Source organism: Anomaloglossus baeobatrachus, chromosome 6 (genome assembly GCF_048569485.1).
Source record: "Anomaloglossus baeobatrachus isolate aAnoBae1 chromosome 6, aAnoBae1.hap1, whole genome shotgun sequence".
NCBI classification, from domain to species: Eukaryota; Metazoa; Chordata; class Amphibia; order Anura; family Aromobatidae; genus Anomaloglossus; species Anomaloglossus baeobatrachus.
This window is the reverse complement of record NC_134358.1, coordinates 460,083-486,661: the sequence shown is the minus strand read 5'-3', so window position 1 is coordinate 486,661 and position 26,579 is coordinate 460,083. Positions and strand designations below refer to the sequence as shown.

The 26,579-nt window shown below is 46.4% G+C and overlaps 1 long non-coding RNA gene across 1 annotated transcript in view; it reads left to right on the top strand.

Moving 5' to 3' along the window:
* Positions 1-487: 487 nt before the first annotated feature.
* LOC142316898 (uncharacterized) overlaps positions 488-26,579 on the top strand; it is a 66,737-nt gene continuing 40,645 nt past the window's right edge. Inside the window, exon 1 of the long non-coding RNA XR_012754637.1 lies at positions 488-661. This is a non-coding gene — a long non-coding RNA (uncharacterized LOC142316898). The remainder of the gene's footprint in view (positions 662-26,579) is intronic.

The window sequence follows — 26,579 nt, the reverse complement described above, 5'->3', positions numbered from 1 at the left end:
CTAAAATTATTCATGTTTGCTGGATTAAAAAATTCTCTATAAAACCTATTCTGAAAAACTTTTAGTAAAGATATCTATCAAAAATGACTATCAAAAATAAGGAACCATGGAATTTTGTTAAAAGATACTCCAATTGTATGTAAAGAGGGGAAAATTTTTTTTACATTACATTAACAAAATTCCATGGTTTATATGATTATTGCTACCTGAGGAAGGGGGGAATATGCATCCCCGAAACGCGTTGTGGCACAATTAGCTGTAATAAAATCCTTAAAACCATCGTCTTATCTTCATCTCTAGCAGCGCAGCTATACCGTGATTTTTTTCTTTTTTTTCCCTGAATCTTGTATCTCCATGTGGAGCTCACGGGGCTGCTGCAGCTAATTCAAGATTTGTCTGCATCTATCAAGGCTTGCCTGAGGGCTGGTGAGTCACCGGCATCGTATTCACGGGACCGTCCATCCAAGAGGAGGAGCTGTAATTTAGCGCTGGTCCGGCGGCTGTGATCTCCACACGGGATTTTCGATCGCGTGAGCAGCCACCTAGGACAGGACTCCTGTGGGTTTGAAAGGACCGGTTCCCCCGCTGATGTCAAGCGGTGCACCTTGCAATTCCCTACGGCTATTTCCCCAGCGTTGTGCCTGATGTACAACAGTACCAGGTGAGTGTGTCCATCACACTGTTTTACTTTCATCATCAGTTTTCACACAGGAGCGCCCTCTCTGTCTTTTATTATTACTTTAAAGAAGTTATCCAGTTACCAAAACGGATTTTTTTTTTCTCATAAATCTTGCTAATATGCGCCTCTCCACACATCTATTATGTTGTTTCAGCAATATTACCTTTTATCGTGCTCTAGCAGCACATCCTCATTGCTGACTCCAGCTCTGATGGGGTTAATCTCTCTCCTGACTTCCTGGGTTCAATTCCTACAACTCCCATAATTCTTAGGACTGTATGTAACACCCCCACTCAGCTCCCACCCAAAGCCTCCTGGATTTTCCAACATGGGCCTGCATATTAAAGGGAACCTGTCAGGGCAAAAAATCAAGCAGGAGCCTGTGTGAGCAATTAACCCCTTCCTACCTATCCCTGTGTTCTTATATTGGGTAATATGAAAGTAATACAATAACGTCTTATTACTTTCATATGTCCTATGTAAATAGCATAGGTCTCTAGCCTCATGGGCGTCACATCGTCCTGTGGGCGTCTACATGCTTTCCATGGTATCACACCCCTGTGGGCGTGATACCATGGATTTATATGAGCGACGTCATGTCTGCTCCTTCAGAATCCCACGTGTGCGCACTTACCATTCTCACCGCCTCATCCTGGTGTTTGCGTATCGGCTTCTGAGGCGCACGAGCATGCTCAGAAGACTCCTGTGTAGAGATGAGCGAACCGGTCCCGGTTCGGCTCGAGGTCGATTCGCCGAACGGAGGTCCCGTTCGAGTTCGGTTCGTCGAACGTTCAACGAACCGAACTCGAACCGCATAGGAAACAATGGCAGGCATTCACAAACACATAAAAACACCTAGAAAACACCCTCAAAGGTGTCCAAAAGGTGACAAACAACTCACAACACAACACAAACACATGGGAAAGTGACAAGGACATATACTCATGCGAAAACAAAACAGCTGGACAAGGAAAAAGAGGAGGACACAAAGATATATGAGTATATGCAAGGAAACATCGATTCCATTATTGTGCAACTTGAGCCCTGCTCATTTTAGGCTTCCAATCTTGATAAATTGTCTGAGCTCGCCACGTACGCCTTGGGGATCTTGTCGTGTCCTGCAGCCAGCGTTCTCTCGGAACCTGTCTTCAGTGCTGCTGGGGGTCTGCTGGCAGATAAGCACACGTGTCTGTCCACTGACAATGTGGACATGACTCTCAGAGGACTTTTCTTCCTCTGGGTCATCCAGGGGACAGGAAAGGCACGCATATTTTTGAGAGTGCTTCATGCAAAGCATCTTTTTCTTTTTCAAAAGGGGGGGTCAACTGATGCCAGTCAAGTGGGGTGTGTGTGGCCCAATTAGTGGAAACGAGGGAGACTGTGGTTGGAGTCCCCTCGCTGTGTTTCTAAAAGAACCAAGATGAACAAGTCATGGCTCTCAGAGGACTTTTCTTCCTCTGGGTCATCCAGGGGACAGGAAAGGCACGCATATTTTTGAGAGTGCTTCATGCAAAGCATCTTTTTCTTTTTCAAAAGGGGGGGTCAACTGATGCCAGTCAAGTGGGGTGTGTGTGGCCCAATTAGTGGAAACGAGGGAGACTGTGGTTGGAGTCCCCTCGCTGTGTTTCTAAAAGAACCAAGATGAACAAGTCATGGCTCTCAGAGGACTTTTCTTCCCCTGGGTCAGCCAGGGGAGACGAAAGGCACGCGTATTTTTGAGAGTGCTTCATGCAAAGCATCTTTTTCATCTTGAAAATTGGGTCAACTGATGCCAGTCAAGTGGGGTGTGTGTGGCCCAATTAGTGGCAACGAGGGAGACTGTGGTTGGAGTCCCCTCGCTGTGTTTCTAAAAGAACCAAGATGAACAAGTCATGGCTCTCAGAGGACTTTTCTTCCCCTGGGTCAGCCAGGGGACGGGAAAGGCACGCGTATTTTTGAGAGTGCTTCATGCAAAGCATCTTTTTCTTTTTCAAAAGGGGGGTCAACTGATGCCAGTCAAGTGGGGTGTGTGTGGCCCAATTAGTGGCAACGAGAGAGACTGTGGTTGGAGTCCCCTCGCTGTGTTTCTAAAAGAACCAAGATGAACAAGTCATGGCTCTCAGAGGACTTTTCTTTCCCTGGGTCAGCCAGGGGACGGGAAAGGCACGCGTATTTTTGAGAGTGCTTCATGCAAAGCATCTTTTTCTTTTTCAAAAGGGGGGTCAACTGATGCCAGTCAAGTGGGGTGTGTGTGGCCCAATTAGTGGCAACGAGAGAGACTGTGGTTGGAGTCCCCTCGATGTGTTTCCGAAAAGAACCAAGATGAACAAGTCATGGCTCTCAGAGGACTTTTCTTCCCCTGGGTCAGCCAGGGGAGGCGAAAGGCACGTGTATTTTTGAGAGTGCTTCATGCAAAGCATCTTTTTCATCTTGAAAATTGGGTCAACTGATGCCAGTCAAGTGGGGTGTGTGTGGCCCAATTAGTGGCAACGAGGGAGACTGTGGTTGGAGTCCCCTCGCTGTGTTTCTAAAAGAACCAAGATGAACAAGTCATGGCTCTCAGAGGACTTTTCTTCCCCTGGGTCAGCCAGGGGACGGGAAAGGCACGCGTATTTTTGAGAGTGCTTCATGCAAAGCATCTTTTTCTTTTTCAAAAGGGGGGTCAACTGATGCCAGTCAAGTGGGGTGTGTGTGGCCCAATTAGTGTCAACGAGAGAGACTGTGGTTGGAGTCCCCTCGCTGTGTTTCCAAAAAGAACCAAGATGAACAAGTCATGGCTCTCAGAGGACTTTTCTTCCCCTGGGTCAACCAGGGGACGGGAAAGGCACGCGTATTTTTGAGAGTGCTTCATGCAAAGCATCTTTTTCTTTTTCAAAAGGGGGGGTCAACTGATGCCAGTCAAGTGGGGTGTGTGTGGCCCAATTAGTGGCAACGAGAGAGACTGTGGTTGGAGTCCCCTCGCTGTGTTTCCGAAAAGAACCAAGATGAACAAGTCATGGCTGTCAGAGGACTTTTCTTCCCCTGGGTCAGCCAGGGGACGGGAAAGGCACGCGTATTTTTGAGAGTGCTTCATGCAAAGCATCTTTTTCTTTTTCAAAAGGGGGGTCAACTGATGCCAGTCAAGTGGGGTGTGTGTGGCCCAATTAGTGGCAACGAGGGAGACTGTGGTTGGAGTCCCCTCGCTGTGTTTTACATGATTTTCGAAGGGCATGACATGCCTAAGAGGTTGAGTTTCATCATCTGCAACTTGTTGGCAACAGAAAGGCTGCCTTTACACCCTTTTGAGACCGAGGATTTTCGAGACTTTATGCCCATTGCAGTGCCCCAAGAGCCGATGGCCAGTCGTCACTCCTTCTCCAAGAAAGGCGTGCCCGCGCTACCACAGTAGGTCGCACACAACCTCACCAATTCCTTGAGAAACTCTGTGTGTGACAGGGTGCATTTCAACACAGATACTTGGACCAGTAAGCATGGACAGGGGAGTTACATGTTGCTGACTGGGCACTGGGTAACTATGGTGAGAGATGGAGAAGGGTTTGCTGTACAAGTCTTGCCGTCCCCACGACTTGTGTGTCAATCCTTCCTCTGTATGTACAAGTTCCTCCACTGCTTCTGCCTCCTCAACCTCGTGTGGGTCCTCCACCTCGGCCCAAACCCTGTGTGGTCAGGCCACCCTTCCTTGTAACTGCGCCCAAGGAATCCCACACACCTCCTTACTATGCTGGCAGCAGAGCTCAAGGCCATCAGGCGGTCAAATGTTTACTTTGAAATGTAGGGGAATGTGAGACACCGCTGAGGAATTGTGGACGGTTAGCTCTGGAGAGTGAGACCGAGTTTCATCAATGGTTGTCTACAGTCAACCAGCAGTCAGGGAAGGTCGGGTGCGACAATGATGCAAACCAGTCTGCGACCCTTCTTCAGGGCAATGTGACACACGTGCCTTGTATGGCTCACGTGTTGAACCTGGTTGTCCAGCAATTTTTAAAATACCATCCCGGCCTACATGGCCTTGTGCAGCGGGCACGCTGGTGTGTGCTCACTTTCATCCTTCGCACCCAGCAGCTCAACAACTGTCATCGCTCCGGAAGTCTTAGGGTCTGGCGGTTAAACGCCGGAAATGCGATGTTCCGACACGCAGGAATTGGAATCTGCACATGTTGCAGCGTGTGTGGCAGCACCGCAGAGCCCTCCTGAAATACGGTATGACGTATACCCTGGGCTAACTTGATCCAGAGGTGGTGCAGATCACGCTGCTGGAGTGGTGTCAGATCAAGGACCTATGCACCCTTCTACACAGTTTCCAAATGTCGACGAAGATGTTTAGCACTGGCAATGCCATTCTCAGCGTGACAATTCTGGTCATCTACATGATGGAGCACACTGTAAGCATTATTCGGAGTCAGGTGTTGGGACAAGAGGAAGGGGAGGAAGTACAGGAGGAGTCATATGCAGAAGGGATAATAAGATCTACAAGGTCCATACGGTAAGCGGCACCTAGGCAGCAGTTATGGTGGGGGATAGGGATTAACAAGGGCGCATAGTATCAGCAAAAATTGTTGAGGAAGGTGCAGGAGCCATGAAGAAATGGAGGACGAACTTGCGATGGGCATGGAAGACTCAGCAGATGAGTGAGAGCTTGCTCACATTTCGGTTGTGCGAGGTTGGGGGGAGAGGGCAGAGGAAGGAGGCATGATTCTCACCTCTCTGCCACCAACACACCAAGGACTTGGTCCTCCTGGATGCACAAGACACATGAGCGTCTTCTTGCTGCACTACCTACAACATGACGCTCGGATTGTACGAATTCCAAGTCATGCTGACTACTGGGTTGCCACACTGTTAGATCCCTGGTACAACACAAAATTTTGCGAAATAACTCCTGCCATAGAAAGGGACGCACGTATACAGGAGTATCAGCAGAAGGTGTTACGCAATCTTACATCTGCTTTTCCACTAAACACCAGGGTGCACAGAGTGAATCTCAATGCTTTTTCATCGATAGGAGGAAATGGTCTAAAGCCTGCTTTACACACTTCAATAGATCTTTCAATCCGTCGTCGGGGTCAAGTTGTAAGTGACGCACATCCGGCATCGTTCGTGATGTATTTGCGTGTGAAACCTACATGCGATCGATATTGAACGAAAATACGGTGATCGCGTACACGTCGTTTATTCCTCATACATTGGACGTTTGGTAGTACGAAACTAGTGAATTGTAACGTGTGACATCCCTCATACGATTTCGGTGTCTGATGCTATGTGCGCAGGTGTGCGCTCTGCACCGCAGCTTAAAAAAGGTCTGCTTCAGAGCGCAGCTGAAAAGCTGCATTCTGAAGCGCCTCACAATGTCTGTCATTCACTAATCTCTGTCAGTCCGTCACTATCTCTGTCCCTCTCTCTCTCTCCATGTCAGTCTATCCCCCTCTCTCATATACTCACCGATCCCCGATCCCCGGCGCTGCACGGCGTTCACACTGCTCTGGCGGCTTTTACTGTTTTGAAAAAGCCGGCCGCCCATTAAACAATCTCGTATTCCCTGCTTACCCCGCCCACCGGCGCCTATGATTGGTTACAGTGAGACACGCCCCCCACGCTGAGTGACAGGTGTCACACTGCACCCAATCACAGCAGCCGGTGGGCGTGTCTATACTGTGTAGTGAAATAAATAATTAAATAATTAAAAAAAACGGCGTGCGGTCCCCCCCAATTTTAAAACCAGCCAGATAAAGCCATACGGCTGAAGGCTGGTATTCTCAGGATGGGGAGCTCCACGTTATGGGGAGCCCCCCACCCTAACAATATCAGCGAACAGCCGCCCAGAATTGCCGCATACATTATATGCGACAGTTCTGGGACTGTACCCGGCTCTTCCCGATTTGCCCTGGTGCGTTGGCAAATCGGGGTAATAAGGAGTTATTGGCAGCCCATAGCTGCCAATAAGTCCTAGATTAATCATGTCAGGCGTCTATGAGACGGTGGATGCAGCGGTGGCCGCGGGTAAACTCAGTGACAGCTCAGCTGATCGCCGGCTGTCTTCATTAGCTGCGTGCAGGTGACAGGAGCGGCTGTGTCTGCTGCAGCTCCGGTCACCTCCATGCAGCAGCGCTGGATGCGACGCTGGATCATCCTGGATTACGCCGGACAAGGAGGGCTTTGTTGTGGGTAATAAATTGGTAATGAGGGAATGTGTTTGTGTTTTTTATTTCTAATAAAGGATTTTTTCGGGTGTGTGTGTTTATTTACTGTAATTTACAGATTAATCATGGAGGGTGTCTCATAGACGCCTGACATGATTAATCTAGGACTTATTGGCAGCTATGGGCTGCCAATAACTCCTTATTACCCCGATTTGCCAACGCACCAGGGCAAATCGGGAAGAGCCGGGTACAGTCCCAGAACTGTCGCATATAATGTATGCGGCAATTCTGGGCGGCTGTTGGCTGATATTGTTAGGGTGGGGGGCTCCCCATAACGTGGAGCTCCCCATCCTGAGAATACCAGCCTTCAGCCGTATGGCTTTATCTGGCTGGTTTTAAAATTGGGGGGGACCGCACGCCGTTTTTTTTAATTATTTAATTATTTATTTCACTACACAGTATAGACACGCCCACCGGCTGCTGTGATTGGGTGCAGTGTGACACCTGTCACTCAGCGTGGGGGGCGTGTCTCACTGTAACCAATCATAGGCGCCGGTGGGCGGGGTAAGCAGGGAATACGAGATTGTTTAATGGGCGGCCGGCTTTTTCAAAACAGTAAAAGCCGCCAGAGCAGTGTGAACGCCGTGCAGCGCCGGGGATCGGGGATTGGTGAGTATATGAGAGAGGGCTGCTCAATTCAGTTACTCAGGGGATTAGCGATCACCGGTGAATCCATCACTGGTGACCGCTAATCAGGACGCGGCACAGACAGAGCCGCAGCATAACAATGAAGTCGTGTGAAGTTCACCCGAGTTCATTCTGACAGTGCGGCTCTGTCTGTGTCTGCTGTCAACGGCCATTCAGCTCTGCTACATGGCTGTCTGTGTCTGCTGTCAGCGGCTATGTAGCAGAGCTGAATGGCAGATGACATAGTAAAAACGCATCCCTACACATTACACACGCTTGGCAAGTCAATAAATAAAAAAAAAAAGGGTGCCCAATGCATACGTCACAGAACACATGATCTAAAGGATCGCACACAAAATTGATCAATTTAACATAGGCTACTAACGCACGTGTGACAGCAAATGAACGACCTACGTGCAATCTCATTAGATCGCATATGCGACCTGGGCGTGTCACATCGCATACGAGATCGCATCCCTAATTGTAAGGTGTAAAGCTGGCTTTACTTGTCCACATCTGAGGGACCGAGGGCTGGCTGCTGGGCTGAGATGGCGTTGAGTACGGTGTCCCTGCAGAGTTGCATTTTTGGTCATATACAAACTGAGTTGAAAAAGGACAGATGCTGGTGGAAAGGGGAACAGGTGTGTTGGAAAGGGGAAAAAAGTTTGTGTCCGTGGGTTTGGTGGTTAAGCAAAAGTAACATTTGCTGAAGAAACACCATCTGTTACGGTGGGACTGGCAGATTTGGATAAGGTGGTATATACTATGTTACCGCTATATAACGAAAATTAATAAGAAAAGAAAGAGAAAGGTATATATCTCCATCAGCAGTCAGTGTCCACCGTGCTCCCAGATGGAAAAGGAGAGGTTGGCAACTGGAAGGTTAGGTGGAGGATACAGAGCTGTGTGGCTATGAAACTAATAGTAGCCTGAACCAAGTTAGACGCCACTCGGATCTTGAGACTGGGAGCCCTGTTAACGTAACAGGGTCCACACGCCCACCCAGCCCAGGAACTCCCTGTTAACATCACAGGGGCCATTCAGGACGCTGACCGTGTGCATTGGGGCCACACCTGTGAACAGCAGGCGCATCAGCAGCAGCAGGCCTGTTAATGCCACTGGGCTGCACAAGCAGGACTGGTAGGACAGGAGCTGGTCTTAACCGTTCTGCGTTACCAACTGTGGTGGCGGCCTGCATCGACGCCCTATCCCTGCCTACCTCTGGCCTAAAGCCGCAATGGGTTCAACACATGGAGGTGTGCTCTTTCGGAGCATAATAGAAGACTGGGCACCTCCTTGTTGTCTCCAGCCCCTTTTATAACCTGGGTCCGCCACAAACCAGGGTGGACCACAATGCACCTCCTGGAGACAAAAGCAGAGTGATACGTCATGAGTGGCATAACTAGCGTCCTATTTGGAACCGCAACTTCAATGATGACCTCATGGCTGTCATGACCCAAACACCTCACCAGTCATCATCTGACCATCAATAATGAGGTGACAAGTCATAGGGGCGGGCCTCTGCAAGCCATTTGGGAGTGGCCTGGCCACATCGTCAGGACACCTGGTGCCCTGTGGTCTAAATGGGCCCCCCACATCAGGGGCAGGGCCAAAGAGTTCATTACCGAACCTAGTTTCTGATGCAGTAAGTGCCTGACCATGGTCAGTTGCATGAAATACAGTCTCTGAAAAAAGACTATCAGCTTTAGCATGGTGTCTATGCACAACACAGGACTTAGACCCGGCACGGAGTGCAAGTACCTGTGCAAAGAGGCTTTTCGCACTAAGTATGGGAGCATGCGCTGTAGCCCGAAATGAAGACTTAGCCTCAGGAATGGCACAGTCAGGCTGAGCATACTCACTAGGCGAAACACTGGAGTTTGGCTGCGGCTGGGGTAAATCGGCACACGCATGCGCACTAGCTGCCTCTCCACACTTAGACGTGGAGGAGAAAGCAGCCAGCTGGACAACCCGAGGCACAGGCCTAAATGGCAGCTGATGCCTGGGCGCAACTGAAACCGCAGCAGGCTGCTTGCGTTTAAGGCGTCACCGTTTTGTAACAACAAATAACATCAAAAAGAACAGGTGTACTTCTTCCCATGGATAATCTGATATGATCCCTTTTTTCATGGACACGACCATCGCTAACAAATGTAGATGAGGCCAAATCAGCAGCTGCTTCAATGGATCTGAATTGCTCCATAAAGTGGCCTCTCTTCCACCCCAATTTCAAGATCCCAAATACTCCATTCCTCTGTGGTGTCAATCCAATCGCACTTGCTTCCTAACAGCTCTCAAGTTTCCACCAACCCTGCTGAGTATGGGGTGACAGAGATGGTTGAGTTTGCATAGCTGTTCAGTCGCACTATAGCCTGGGAATCAGAGGTCTGCTCCAAAGCTGCAATGAGTACAGACAAGGAAGTTATTATTATTTTTATTATTATTGATTTATAGAGCACCATTGATTCCATGGTGCTGTACATGAGAAGGGGGTTACATACAGAATACATATACAAGTAACTATAGACAGACTGGTACAGAGGGAAGAGGGCCCTGCCCTTGCGGGATTACATTCTAAAGGATTTTTGGGAGGAGACAGTAGGAGTTGTTTAGGTTGAGCGTCAAGCACGTATGGTGGTGGTGTCATTGAAGGTTATAGTCATTTCTGAACAGATGAGTTTTCAGATTCAGTTTGAAGCTTGCGTGTGTAGCATATAATCTAACGTGTTGAGGTAGCGAGTTCCATGAGACAGGGGAAATGATCTGCGCAGATAGCCTGAAGCTTTGTGACTGGGATCCAGGCCCCGATGAAGAAGGTGCTGTGCCTAATCTACACCCTCATTTCCAAAAATTAAATCCTCCTGGTGGAGACAATGGGGAACATGATGAGGAGCACAGATACCTGATTGGAAGGACAACTTTACTATTCGGTCAGGGCAGGAAGAGGTTGTCTCGGAGGACTCAGGACGAGGGGAATGAAAACACACAGGGTTATTGATGAGGTTGGAGACAACACTTACTGTCAAACCAAAGTCAGCCAGTCGATGAGGTCAGCAGAGGAGGTGGAGGAGGATGCTACTGACGACGAGGTTACGTTGCGTCTTCCTGGCCAGAGACAAAGTACTGGAAGCACGTCAACAACTGAATCCTGGACCACAACTTTGACTCTGAGCAGATGTCGTGTTGGCTATGCAGGTCGCATGGGCTGTAAGCCTTTCCTAGCCTGTGAATTTTTGGACATCGCAAAGGATCACCAAAGTCATGTAATCTGTAAGATTTGTCAACAATCTGTAAGTAGAAGGCAATAACTCACACTTTTGAGTACTTCCTCCATGAAGTATCACATGGATATGAATTGACAGCGTGAAGGTGTATGGCTCAGCTTTAGCAACTGTCAACGCAATATGCTTATTTGCCGTTCATTGCATGCATTGTTGCAGACTACACACAAGGGGCTGCTGTTTTTTTGGATCTGCCTTTGGTCACTATAGCAATATAAAATTGCTCTTCGGGTGTGGACTTGGAGATGCTGTCTATGAACAGAAGGAAAAGCTAAAGGTGTGTGTTACAGCAAGGAGCCACCGCGGAAACAGTTCGTTCAATTGTGAGGGGAGTTGTGTTGTACTTTGATGATGAGCACTGTAACGTCAGTGAGCAGCATCCTGTGCCACAGACCAACATTCTTACGGTGCTGTCTATACTGTTTACCGTGAGAGGAGCGTAAAGTCTGTATTTCTAGCAACTGGACATCACAGTACCCGGGTACGGTAGGCTGTGCCCAGACAATAATGCGGGCACGCAACACTTTGTTTTATTAGAAAAACACATATCTGTTCTGGGTAGGCCGACTATTTATAGACAATAAGACTTGCTGCCTCTGCACTGTCAAATTGTCACATACAGTTTAAATCATAGAGGGACAGCAACACATGTTTGCATTGACTGTTTCTTTTCAAGATTTCCATGACTGTGTTGCAGAGCTGTGTGGTTTGCATTCACACTGTTATCATCTGCATTATCTGTGAGGCTTCAGCTAACAAGGGTATTCAGGGGGGGTCATGTGTTTTGTCTATGTTTAGGTAGATAACTTGTAAGCTCTTGTGATGCGCCACTGGTAAGTCGTGTTCGCACACACACACACACACACACGCACAAACACACAATTACTGCTACACAGAGGGATTAGCAGGTAGTAGGCAACAGAATAGATTGTTCAATTATTTTAATTGTATGCATGGTTCTTATTGTTTGTTTTGGTAAAGTTAAACAATCATTTATCAACCCAACTGCCTAGAGTCCTTTTCCTTTTGCCTGGTTTTGCTGCATACTGGGGAGCCCACCCTGTACACGACTTAAAATGAAGCATAAGTCGCAATGTGAATTTCACTGTGCTACAATGCGGCCTAGCGTGCCTGTGCAACCACCGCCTGCCCCATCAAGTGCATCTGCGTGCTCTTCATCCTCTGTGACTGTGGGGACAGCAGTCACACATGGTTTTTCACACTGAACTTCCACTCCTTAACCCGCAACAGGGAGTGTGATTGGCAGGTCATCACTTGTGTTGGAAGTGGAAACAGAACGTATTGTTGAGCTGTCAGACATCGAGAGAACCATCATTGGATGCAGGCTACATTATATCCACGCCTGCACCTTCGTCACAGATTGCCTGAACTACCTGCAGTTAATAATTGCATTCCAGAAATGGAAAGGAGTGTAGAATGCACATGTGTTGTACCTTGCTTGGCAGCAAAGGAACACTAACTTAGTATTCCAGACAATTTTAGGAAGGCAGAAAAAGAGTCAGCTCTTTGTGCAAATTAAATAGCGTGGCAAAAGTGGACAGATGGGTACAGTGGCCGTGTTCTGTGGGTACCAGGACAGTAAAAGAAGCCTCACTTTCTATCCCTCCTAATGATCAAATGCAGCAAGGAATTCCCTGAGTTTGCTATAAAATTAGCATAGCTAAATGTGCAGGAGGGTGTCATGCAGAGGTGCTAGAAATAGCTTGGCACCAGTGGGGCACTAATGGAATACAACAGCCAGTTCTATGATGCCACTAAATGGCAGTATTTTTTGCTATCATTATAGCTTATTAAAAACAGAGCAGGAGGGTGTCATGCAGAGGTGCTAGAAATAGCTTGGCACCAGTGGGGCACTAATGGAATACAACAGCCAGTTCTATGATGCCACTAAATGGCAGTATTTTTTGCTATCATTATAGCTTATTAAAAACAGAGCAGGAGGGTGTCATGCAGAGGTGCTAGAAATAGCTTGGCACCAGTGGGGCACTAATGGAATACAAAAGCCAGTTCTATGATGCCACTAAATGGCAGTATTTTTTGCTATCATTATAGCTTATTAAAAACAGAGCAGGAGGGTGTCATGCAGAGGTGCTAGAAATAGCTTGGCACCAGTGGGGCACTAATGGAATACAACAGCCAGTTCTATGATGCCACTAAATGGCAGTATTTTTTGCTATCATTATAGCTTATTAAAAATAGAGCAGGAGGGTGTCATGCAGAGGTGCTAGAAATAGCTTGGCACCAGTGGGGCACTAATGGAATACAACAGCCAGTTCTATGATGCCACTAAATGGCAGTATTTTTTGCTATCATTATAGCTTATTAAAAACAGAGCAGGAGGGTGTCATGCAGAGGTGCTGCACATAGATTTGCACCAGTGGGGCACTAATGGAGTACAACAGCCACTTCTTGTATGCCACTAGGTACACTGAGTGTTTGCTAGTATAATGGCTTAGTTATAATGAGTTTGAGTGTGCAATGCAGGCAGACGTGCTGCAAATATCTTTGCACTAGTGGGACTATAGCAAAGTCCAATATCCACGTTTAGAACGCCACTAGGTACACTGAGTGTTTGCTAGTATAATGGCTTAGTAACAATGAGTTGGAGTGTGCAATGCAGGCAGACGTGCTGCAAATATCTTTGCACTAGTGGGACTAGACAAAAGTCCAATAGCCACGTTTAGGATGCCACTAGGTACACTGAGTGTTTGCTAGTATAATGGCTTAGTAACAATGAGTTTGAGTGTGCAATGCAGGCAGACGTGCTGCAAATATCTTTGCACTAGTGGGACTAGACAAAAGTCCAATAGCCACGTTTAGGATGCCACTAGGTACACTGAGTGTTTGCTAGTATAATGGCTTAGTTATAATGAGTTGGAGTGTGCAATGCAGGCAGACGTGCTGCAAATATCTTTGCACTAGTGGGACTAGACAAAAGTCCAATAGCCACGTTTAGGATGCCACTAGGTACACTGAGTGTTTGCTAGTATAATGGCTTAGTTATAATGAGTTGGAGTGTGCAATGCAGGCAGAGGTGCTGCAAATATCTTTGCACTAGTGGGACTATAGCAAAGTCCAATAGCCACGTTTAGGATGCCACTAGGTACACTGAGTGTTTGCTAGTATAATGGCTTAGTAACAATGAGTTGGAGTGTGCAATGCAGGCAGACGTGCTGCAAATATCTTTGCACTAGTGGGACTAGACAAAAGTCCAATAGCCACGTTTAGAATGCCACTAGGTACACTGAGTGTTTGCTAGTATAATGGCTTAGTTATAATGAGTTGGAGTGTGCAATGCAGGCAGACGTGCTGCAAATATCTTTGCACTAGTGGGACTGATATAAATTGGGGAACAGAAACTTGCAGTTCCAGCAAAGGAAATAGATTTTTGATAACAATGAAAGATAATTACCTTTCACAAATGGTACAGGACCCCACAAGAGGGGGAGCACTACTAGACCTTGTACTAACCAATAGGCCAGACCGCATATCAAATATACAAGTTGGGGGTTACTTGGGGAATAGTGATCACAAAATAATAAGTTTTCATGTATTCTTTAGTAAGATGTCTAGTAGAGGGGCTACAAGGACACTAAACTTCAGGAAAGCAAATTTTAAACGGTTGAGAGATGATCTTAGTGCAATAAACTGGGATGATGTACTAAGTAATAAAAGTACACAAAGCAAATGGGAGACTTTTATGAGCATCCTGAATAGGGCTTGTGCAGAAAATATACCCTATGGGAACAAACATGCTAGAAATAGGAGGAAACCCCTATGGCTAAATAGAGCTGTAAGGGAAGCAATAAAAGAAAAACAGAAAGCCTTAAAAGAATTAAAGAGGGTAGGTAGTGATGAGGCATTATATAATTATAGAAAATTAAATAAAATATGTAAAAAGCAAATTAAGTTAGCTAAGTTTGAGACAGAGAGACTCATTGCGAGAGAAAGTAAAAATAATCCTAAAATATTCTTTAACTACATAAACAGTAAAAAACTGAAAAGCGATAGTGTTGGCCCCCTTAAAAATAGTCTTGGTGAAATGGTGGAAGGGGATGAGGGTAAAGCCAACCTGCTGAATGACTTTTTTTCTACGGTTTTTATACAAGAAAATGCCATGGCAGATGACATGACCAGTGATACTATAAATTCACACTTGAATATTACCTGCTTAACCCAGCAGGAAGTACGCCGCCGCCTCGAAATCACTAAGGTTGACAAATCTCCGGGCCCGGATGGCTACACCCCAGAGTACTACAGGAATTGAGTTCTGTGATAGATAGACCATTATTTTTAATCTTCTCAGATTCCTTAATAACAGGGTCGGTACCGCAGGACTGGCGCATAGCAAATGTGGTGCCAATATTCAAAAAGGGGACAAAAACTGAGCCGGGAAATTATAGGCCGGTAAGTTTAACCTCTACGGTTGGTAAAATCCTTCAGGGTTTCTTGAGAGATGCTATATTGGAGTATCTCAAGAAAAATAACCTTATGACAGAGTATCAACATGGGTTTATGAGGGATCGATCCTGTCAAACTAATTTGATCAGCTTCTATGAAGAGGTAAGTTCAAGTCTGGACCAGGGAAATGCAGTGGATGTTGTGTATATGGACTTTTCAAAAGCTTTTTATACGGTGCCACACAAAAGGTTGGTACATAAAATGAGAATAATGGGGATAGGGGAAAATATGTGTAACTGGGTTAAAAACTGGCTAAGTGATAGGAAACAAAGGGTGGTTATTAATGGTACGTACTCGGACTGGGTCTCAGTTCATAGTGGGGTACCACAGGGGTCAGTATTGGGCCCACTTCTTTTCAACATATTTATAAATGACCTTGTTGGGGGCATGCGGAGTAGAATTTCAATATTTGCAGATGATACTAAACTCTGCAGGGTAATCAATACAGAGGAGGATAATTTTATATTACAGGGAGATTTATGTAAATTGGAGGATTGGGCTGAGAAGTGGCAATTGAAGTTTAATGTAGATAAATGTAAGGTCATGCACTTGGGTAGAGGAAATAACATTTATGATTATGTACTTAATCGTAGAACACTGGGTAAAACAGACACAGAAAAAGACTTGGGTGTATTGGTGGATGGTAAACTTCACTTTAGTGGACAGTGTCAGGCAGCTTCTGCCAGGGCTAATAAAATAATGGGATGTATTAAAAGAGGTATAAGTGTTCATGAAAAAAATATAGTTCTACCTCTGTACAAGTCACTAGTGCGACCACACTTAGAATACTGTGTACAATTCTGGTCACCGATATATAAGAAGGACATAGCTGAACTGGAGAGGGTGCAGAGAAGAGCCACCAAGATTATTAGAGGAATGGGTGGGCTGCAATACCAAGACAGGAAAAACGAAGGCTTAGGGGGGATCTAATCACAATGCATAAATATGTGAGGGGACAGTACAGAGACCTTTCCAAAGATCTTTTTACACCAAGGCCTGCGACTGGAACACGGGGGCATCCACTACGTCTTGAGGAAAGAAGGTTTAATCATAATCACAGACGAGGATTCTTTACTGTACGAGCAGTGAGACTATGGAACTCTCTGCCACATGATGTTGTAATGAGTGATTCACTACTAACATTTAAGCAGAGCCTGGACGCCTTTCTTGAAAAATGTAATATTACCAGTTATGTATATTAGATTTTATGACAGGGTATTGATCCAGGGAACTAGTCTGATTGCCGGATGTAGAGTCAGGAAGGAAATTTTTTCCCCATTGGAACTTGTTTGCCACATTGGGGGTTTTTTTGCCTTCCTCTGGATCAACATGTTAGGCTACAGGTTGAACTAGATGGACTTAGAGTCTCCCTTCAACCTTAAAAACTATGATACTATGATACTATGATACTATGACTATAGCAAAGTCCAATAGCCACGTTTAGGATGCCACTAGGTACACTGAGTGTTTGCTAGTATAATGGCTTAGTTATAATGAGTTGGAGTGTGCAATGCAGGCAGAGGTGCTGCAAATATCTTTGCACTAGTGTGACTAGACAAAAGTCCAATAGCCACGTTTAGAATGCCACTAGGTACACTGAGTGTTTGCTAGTATAATGGCTTAGTTATAATGAGTTGGAGTGTGCAATGCAGGCAGAGGTGCTGCAAATGTCTTTGCACTAGTGGGACTAGACAAAAGTCCAATAGCCACGTTTAGAATGCCACTAGGTACACTGAGTGTTTGCTAGTATAATGGCTTAGTTATAATGAGTTGGAGTGTGCAATGCAGGCAGACGTGCTGCAAATATCTTTGCACTAGTGGGACTATAGAAAAGTCCAATAGCCACGTTTAGGATGCCACTAGGTACACTAAGTGTTTGCTAGTATAATGGCTTAGTAACAATGAGTTTGAGTGTGCAATGCAGGCAGACGTGCTGCAAATATCTTTGCACTAGTGGGACTATAGCAAAGTCCAATAGCCACGTTTAGGATACCACTAGGTACACTGAGTGTTTGCTAGTATAATGGCTTAGTAACAATGAGTTGGAGTGTGCAATGCAGGCAGAGGTGCTGCAAATGTCTTTCCACTAGTGGGACTAGACAAAAGTCCAATAGCCACGTTTAGAATGCCACTAGGTACACTGAGTGTTTGCTAGTATAATGGCTTAGTAACAATGAGTTGGAGTGTGCAATGCAGGCAGAGGTGCTGCAAATGTCTTTGCACTAGTGGGACTAGACAAAAGTCCAATAGCCACGTTTAGAATGCCACTAGGTACACTGAGTGTTTGCTAGTATAATGGCTTAGTTATAATGAGTTGGAGTGTGCAATGCAGGCAGACGTGCTGCAAATATCTTTGCACTAGTGGGACTAGACAAAAGTCCAATAGCCACGTTTAGAATGCCACTAGGTACACTGAGTGTTTGCTAGTATAATGGCTTAGTTATAATGAGTTGGAGTGTGCAATGCAGGCAGAGGTGCTGCAAATGTCTTTGCACTAGTGGGACTAGACAAAAGTCCAATAGCCACGTTTAGGATGCCACTAGGTACACTGAGTGTTTGCTAGTATAATGGCTTAGTTATAATGAGTTGGAGTGTGCAATGCAGGCAGACGTGCTGCAAATATCTTTGCACTAGTGGGACTAGACAAAAGTCCAATAGCCACGTTTAGAATGCCACTAGGTACACTGAGTGTTTGCTAGTATAATGGCTTAGTTATAATGAGTTGGAGTGTGCAGAGGACAGGAGGGTACAGTGCCAGGATTGTGGGTCTGGGTAGAGGAAAGGAAGCCTGCCTTTCTATTCCCTCCTAATGGAGAAATGCAGCGACGAAATCCCTGACCTTGGCTACACAGACGCTGTCGCTGTTTTCAGGACCTGTCACCTATGGCTCTGACCCTGCCGGTACGAGCCCTTAAAAGGACTGATAGAAAGTGCTCTCCCTAAGCTGTCCAGCGCTGTGTATGGAGCGTATACAGCTGTATCGGAGATAGGATTTAGGACGGAGCTGCGCCAGTGATGTCTGACACCAAGGACGCAGAAGGCAGATAATGGCGTGCTGGAGGAAAATGTCCGGTTTTATAATGCAGGGACATGTGACATGGACATCCTATCACACATGCCGTTGCTTCTCTGGCTAAAAGTCCACTTAGCTGTGTGTGTGTCTGGGATTGGCTGACATAATGGCCCGCCCCACTACACGCGCGCGCTTAGGGAAGGAAGACAAGGGGAAAAAAAAAAAAATGGCGATCGCCATTATACAAACAGGAGTGATCTGAAGGCGCTGTTCACGCACACTATACGCTGAAATTTCATAATAGTGTGAGTCACAGAGTGACTTACACTATTACAGCGGAAACCAAGCTAGGAATTAGCTGTTTTTTTGCTGCTAGAACCGTTCTCGAACGTTTCTAGAACTATCGAGCTTTTGCAAAAAGCTCGAGTTCTAGTTTGATCTAGAACAGGCCCCAAAATCACTCGAGCCTAGAACTGGAGAACCTCGAACCGCGCTCAACTCTACTCCTGTGGTTCCGGTCATGCGCAGTGCGCGTCAGAAGCCGACCAGCAAACACCAGGATAAAGCGGCGTCAAGAATGGTAAGCGCGCACGCGAGATTCTGAAGGAGCAGACGTGAGGTCAATCATGTAAATCCATGGTATCACGCCCACAGGAGTGTGATATCATGGAAAGCATGTAGACGCCCCCACAGGGCCATGCAATGCCCATGGGGCTAGAGACCTATGCTATTTACATAGGGAGTATGTAAATAATAAAACATATTTTATTACTTTCATATTATACAATATTACAAGAAGGGGATGGGTAGGAAGGGATTAGCAGCTCACACAGGCTCCTGCTTGTAGGTTATAACGCTTATTTTTTACCTGACAGGTTATCTTTAAGGATTGTACAGTATGAGCCTGCATAATGGGGGATTGTACAGTATGAGCCTGCATAATGGGGGATTGTACAGTATGAGCCTGCATAATGGGGGATTGTACAGTATGAGCCTGCATAATGGGGGATTGTACAGTATGAGCCTGCATAATGGGGGATTGTACAGTATGAGCCTGCATAATGGGGGATTGTACAGTATGAGCCTGCATAATGGGGGATTGTACAGTATGAGCCTGCATATTGGGGGATTGTACAGTATGGGCCTGCATATTGGGGGATTGTACAGTATGGGCCTGCATAATGGGGGATTGTACAGTATGAGCCTGCATATTGGGGGATTGTACAGTATGGGCCTGCATATTGGGGGATTGTACAGTGAGCCTGCATATTGGGGGATTGTACAGTATGAGCCTGCATATTGGGGGATTGTACAGTATGGGCCTGCATATTGGGGGATTGTACAGAATGAGCCTGCATATTGGGGGATTGTACAGTATGGGCCTGCATATTAAGGATTGTACAGTATGGGCCTGCATATTGGGGGATTGTACAGTGAGCCTGCATAATGGGGGATTGTACAGTATGAGCCTGCATAATGGGGGATTGTACAGTATGAGCCTGCATAATGGGGGATTGTACAGTATGAGCCTGCATAATGGGGGATTGTACAGTATGAGCCTGCATAATGGGGGATTGTACAGTATGAGCCTGCATAATGGGGGATTGTACAGTATGAGCCTGCATATTGGGGGATTGTACAGTATGGGCCTGCATATTGGGGGATTGTACAGTATGGGCCTGCATAATGGGGGATTGTACAGTATGAGCCTGCATATTGGGGGATTGTACAGTATGGGCCTGCATATTGGGGGATTGTACAGTGAGCCTGCATATTGGGGGATTGTACAGTATGGGCCTGCATATTGGGGGATTGTACAGTATGGGCCTGCATATTGGGGGATTGTACAGAATGAGCCTGCATATTGGGGGATTGTACAGTATGGGCCTGCATATTGGGGGATTGTACAGAATGAGCCTGCATATTGGGGGATTGTACAGTATGGGCCTGCATATTAAGGATTGTACAGTATGAGCCTGCATATTGGGGGATTGTACAGTATGGGCCTGCATATTGGGGGATTGTACAGAATGAGCCTGCATATTGGGGGATTGTACAGTGAGCCTGCATAATGGGGGATTGTACAGTATGGGCCTGCATATTAAGGATTGTACAGTATGGGCCTGCATATTGGGGGATTGTACAGTGAGCCTGCATATTGGGGGATTGTACAGTATGAGCCTGCATATTGGGGGATTGTACAGTATGGGCCTGCATATTGGGGGATTGTACAGTATGAGCCTGCATATTGGGGGATTGTACAGAATGAGCCTGCATATTGGGGGATTGTACAGTATGGGCCTGCATATTGGGGGATTGTACAGAATGAGCCTGCATATTGGGGGATTGTACAGTATGGGCCTGCATATTAAGGATTGTACAGTATGAGCCTGCATAATGGGGGATTGTACAGTATGGGCCTGCATATTAAGGATTGTACAGTATGGGCCTGCATATTGGGGGATTGTACAGTGAGCCTGCATATTGGGGGATTGTACAGTATGAGCCTGCATATTGGGGGATTGTACAGTATGGGCCTGCATATTGGGGGATTGTACAGAATGAGCCTGCATATTGGGGGATTGTACAGAATGAGCCTGCATATTGGGGGATTGTACAGTATGGGCCTGCATAATGGGGGATTGTACAGTATGAGCCTGCATATTGGGGGATTGTACAGTATGGGCCTGCATATTAAGGATTGTACAGTATGGGCCTGCATATTGGGGGATTGTACAGTGAGCCTGCATATTGGGGGATTGTACAGTATGGGCCTGCATATTGGGGGATTGTACAGTATGGGCCTGCATATTGGGGGATTGTACAGTATGGGCCTGCATATTGGGGGATTGTACAGTATGAGCCTGCATAATGGGGGATTGTACAGTATGAGCCTGCATATTGGGGGATTGTACAGTATGGGCCTGCATATTAAGGATTGTACAGTATGGGCCTGCATATTGGGGGATTGTACAGTATGAGCCTGCATATTGGGGGATTGTACAGTATGGGCCTGCATATTGGGGGATTGTACAGTATGAGCCTGCATATTGGGGGATTGTACAGTATGAGCCTGCATATTGGGGGATTGTACAGTATGGGCCTGCATATTGGGGGATTGTACAGTATGGGCCTGCATATTAAGGATTGTACAGTATGGGCCTGCATATTGGGGGATTGTACAGTATGGGCCTGCATATTGGGGGATTGTACAGTATGGGCCTGCATATTGGGGGATTGTACAGTATGGGCCTGCATATTGGGGGATTGTACAGTATGGGCCTGCATATTGGGGGATTGTACAGTATGGGCCTGCATAATGGGGGATTGTACAGAATGAGCCTGCATATTGGGGGATTGTACAGAATGAGCCTGCATATTGGGGGATTGTACAGTATGGGCCTGCATATTGGGGGATTGTACAGTATGGGCCTGCATATTAAGGATTGTACAGTATGGGCCTGCATATTGGGGGATTGTACAGTGAGCCTGCATATTGGGGGATTGTACAGTATGGGCCTGCATATTGGGGGATTGTACAGGATGAGCCTGCATATTAAGGATTGTACAGTATGGGCCTGCATAATGGGGGATTGTACAGTATGAGCCTGCATATTGGGGGATTGTACAGTATGGGCCTGCATATTAAGGATTGTACAGTATGGGCCTGCATATTGGGGGATTGTACAGTATGAGCCTGCATATTGGGGGATTGTACAGTATGGGCCTGCATATTGGGGGATTGTACAGTATGGGCCTGCATATTGGGGGATTGTACAGTATGGGCCTGCATATTGGGGGATTGTACAGTATGGGCCTGCATATTGGGGGATTGTACAGTATGGGCCTGCATATTGGGGGATTGTACAGTATGGGCCTGCATATTGGGGGATTGTACAGTATGAGCCTGCATATTGGGGGATTGTACAGTATGGGCCTGCATATTGGGGGATTGTACAGTATGAGCCTGCATATTGGGGGATTGTACAGTATGAGCCTGCATAATGGGGGATTGTACAGTATGGGCCTGCATATTAAGGATTGTACAGTATGGGCCTGCATATTGGGGGATTGTACAGTATGAGCCTGCATAATGGGGGATTGTACAGTATGGGCCTGCATATTAAGGATTGTACAGTATGGGCCTGCATATTGGGGGATTGTACAGTATGGGCCTGCATATTGGGGGATTGTACAGTATGGGCCTGCATATTGGGGGATTGTACAGTATGAGCCTGCATAATGGGGGATTGTACAGTATGGGCCTGCATATTAAGGATTGTACAGGATGAGCCTGCATATTGGGGGATTGTACAGTATGGGCCTGCATATTAAGGATTGTACAGTATGGGCCTGCATATTGGGGGATTGTACAGTGAGCCTGCATATTGGGGGATTGTACAGTATGGGCCTGCATATTGGGGGATTGTACAGTATGAGCCTGCATATTGGGGGATTGTACAGTATGAGCCTGCATATTGGGGGATTGTACAGTATGGGCCTGCATAATGGGGGATTGTACAGTATGAGCCTGCATATTGGGGGATTGTACAGTATGGGCCTGCATATTGGGGGATTGTACAGTATGGGCCTGCATATTGGGGGATTGTACAGTATGGGCCTGCATATTGGGGGATTGTACAGTATGAGCCTGCATATTGGGGGATTGTACAGTATGGGCCTGCATATTGGGGGATTGTACAGTATGAGCCTGCATATTGGGGGATTGTACAGTATGAGCCTGCATAATGGGGGATTGTACAGTATGGGCCTGCATATTAAGGATTGTACAGTATGGGCCTGCATATTGGGGGATTGTACAGTATGGGCCTGCATATTAAGGATTGTACAGTATGGGCCTGCATATTGGGGGATTGTACAGTATGGGCCTGCATATTGGGGGATTGTACAGTATGGGCCTGCATATTGGGGGATTGTACAGAATGAGCCTGCATATTGGGGGATTGTACAGTATGGGCCTGCATATTGGGGGATTGTACAGTATGAGCCTGCATAATGGGGGATTGTACAGTATGGGCCTGCATATTAAGGATTGTACAGTATGGGCCTGCATATTGGGGGATTGTACAGTATGGGCCTGCATATTGGGGGATTGTACAGTATGGGCCTGCATATTGGGGGATTGTACAGTATGAGCCTGCATATTGGGGGATTGTACAGTATGGGCCTGCATATTGGGGGATTGTACAGTATGAGCCTGCATATTGGGGGATTGTACAGTATGGGCCTGCATATTGGGGGATTGTACAGAATGAGCCTGCATATTGGGGGATTGTACAGTATGGGCCTGCATATTGGAGGATTGTACAGTATGGGCCTGCATATTGGGGGATTGTACAGTGAGCCTGCATATTGAGGGATTGTACAGTATGAGCCTGCATATTGGGGGATTGTACAGTATGAGCCTGCATAATGGGGGATTGTACAGTATGAGCCTGCATATTGGGGGATTGTACAGTATGGGCCTGCATAATGGGGGATTGTACAGTGAGCCTGCATATTGGGGGATTGTACAGTATGAGCCTGCATAATGGGGGATTGTACAGTGAGCCTGCATATTGGGGGATTGTACAGTATGAGCCTGCATATTGAGAATTGCACAATATGAACCTGCATATTGAGAATTGCACAATATGAACCTGCATATTGAGGATTGTACAGTATTGGACTGCACATTGGGGGATTGTACAGTATGGGTCTGCATAATGGGGGATTGTACAGTGAAAGTGCTGCATATTGGGCATTGTGCAGGGAAAGGGTGACATATATATATATATATATATATATATATATATATATATATATATATATATATAAAATCTATCTCTATACCTGTCTGTGTGTATATATATAAAATATATACACACAGAGATATGTGTGTGTGTGTGTGTGTGTATATGTGTGTGTATATGTGTGCATGTATATATATATATAATATATATATATATACAGTATATATATATATATATATTTGGGTCTGGATGGGAAAAGGGGTGATCTTGTAAGTGTGGGGCTGCGTACTGGGATGCTGTGCAGGATAGGGGGGATGTTGCACTCTTGGGGAAGGTGGGGGTGATGTTACAGTTGTTAGGGGGCTGCGTACTCTGGGGCTCCATGCTGGGGTACTACCTGCTAAGGGACTGAGTGGGGAAGGGTTAGGGTTAGATTTACTTGCTTGGGGCTGCAAGCTAGGGGGGGCTGCATGGAGAAGAGTGTGATGCTGCTGCCTGGGGGCTATGTGGTGAAGGAAGTAATGTTATATGCATGGGGCTGTATAGGGAAGGGTATTATATTATAAGTAGGGGGCTTCGTGCTGGTGGGGCTGAATGGGGAAGGATTATGGTTACCTATGTGGGGAAGTGGGTAATGTTTCATATGTGGATAAGGGGGTGATGTTACGTATGTGGGGAAGTCCTCCCTACCCCACAATTCATTATGTGGTCTTCAGTGTCCTCCCTAACCCACAATTCATTATATGTAAGGCATGCTAATGTACATAACAAGAGAGGGAACTATGTAATATATTGTATCTATATCTGTATTTGTAGCTTTGTCGCCATAAACGAAGGGGAGGGGGCAGGCACAATTTCCTGCACAGGAGTCCCAAACTGTCAGTGTCCACCCCTGTGAAGACGGACCGTTGAGTGGTGACCTGTTCCGTGGAGGTGCCTGCCGACCTGTTCACTAGCAGCAAACAACGGTGGCACACTATGTGAAAGGGGGGGCAATGATGGCACACTATGTAACAGGGGGGGCAATAACGGCACAATATGTCAAAGGGAGGGCAATGGCGGCACAATATGTGAAGGGGAGGAATGACAGCACCCTATGTGAAAAGGGGGGCAATGGTGGCACACTATGTGAAAGGGGGGGAATGTAATTTTTTGTAAGGTGGGCACGAGGGTGTCTTCTATCAAAATGTTCTGGGGCATCTGATCTATGTAGTTTCAATCCTCCATTCCCAGTCCATTCACTATGTATGTATGTATAGATTGGGAATGGAGGATTAAAACTGCATGGGTTACACACCCCAGCACACTGACCCACTGGCCCTCCCTCCATCTTGGATATTTCCAATGTCTGCCTCCACAGACTGTGTGTGCCCCTCCATCAGGATATCCTGCATGTATCATGATGTATGTAGTGGCTACAAACACATGATACAAGCAGAATAGAGGGGCGCACACAGAGTGCAGGCCGGGGACATCTGTCCACACCAATCCCATACCCCAGATATATTTTCACTACTACAATAATGCCGTCTGCACACATTGAGTATTTCAGTTTTTTTACCTCAGTATTTTTTACAAATACTAAAGGGCACTTTACACGCTGTGATATCGGCACCGATATCGCTAGCGAGCGTACCCACCCCCGTCAATTGTGTGACACGGGCAAATCGCTGCCTGTGGCGCACAACATCGCTATCACCCGTCACACGGACTGACCTTCCCTGCGACGTCGCTGTGGCCGGCGATCCGTCTCCTTTCTAAGGGGACGATTCGTGCGGCGTCACAGCGACGTCATATAGCAGCCGTCCAATAGCAGAGGAGGAGCGGAGATGAGCGGCCGGAACATGCCGCCCATCTCCTTCCTTCCTCATTGCCGGTGGACGCAGGTAAGGAGATGTTCGTCGTTCCTGCGGTGTCACACATAGCGATGTGTGCTGCCGCAGGAGCGACGAACAACATTGTACCTGCAGCAGTGATATTAAGGAAATGAACGACGTGTCAACGAGCAACGATTTTTCACGTTTTTGCGCTTGTTGATCGTCGCTCATTGGTGTCACACGCTGCAAAGTCGCTAACGGCGCCGGATGTGCGTCACTAACGACGTGACACCAACGATATATCGTTAGCAATGTCGCAGTGTGTAAAGCACCCTTAATACCAAGGCCTCGTGCACACGTTCAGTATTAGGCTGTGTGCGCACATTGCGTTCAGTTACTTGCAGTTGTAAACGCATTCTCTGGCAGAAATTGTCTTTGTCAAATTTGGTTTTGACCACAAAAACGCTAAAAATACGCTTGCGTTATAACTGCGTTTGTACAGTGTTTTGCATGCTTTTTCATTGCTTAAAGTCAGATGCGTTTTCAATACAAATACACTACTAAATAAAGTTTAAACATTCAAACACTGAAAAAAAATAAAAAAATGTTAACAAATATCATGTTTAAAATCACACAAAATAGCTAATTTTGTAAAAATGTTAACTGTGCTGTAATACTTATGTTTCAAATAACGTTAAATTATTGATTTTCATTCATTTAATTGTCGGACTATGTGTGTGTGTAAAGGGAC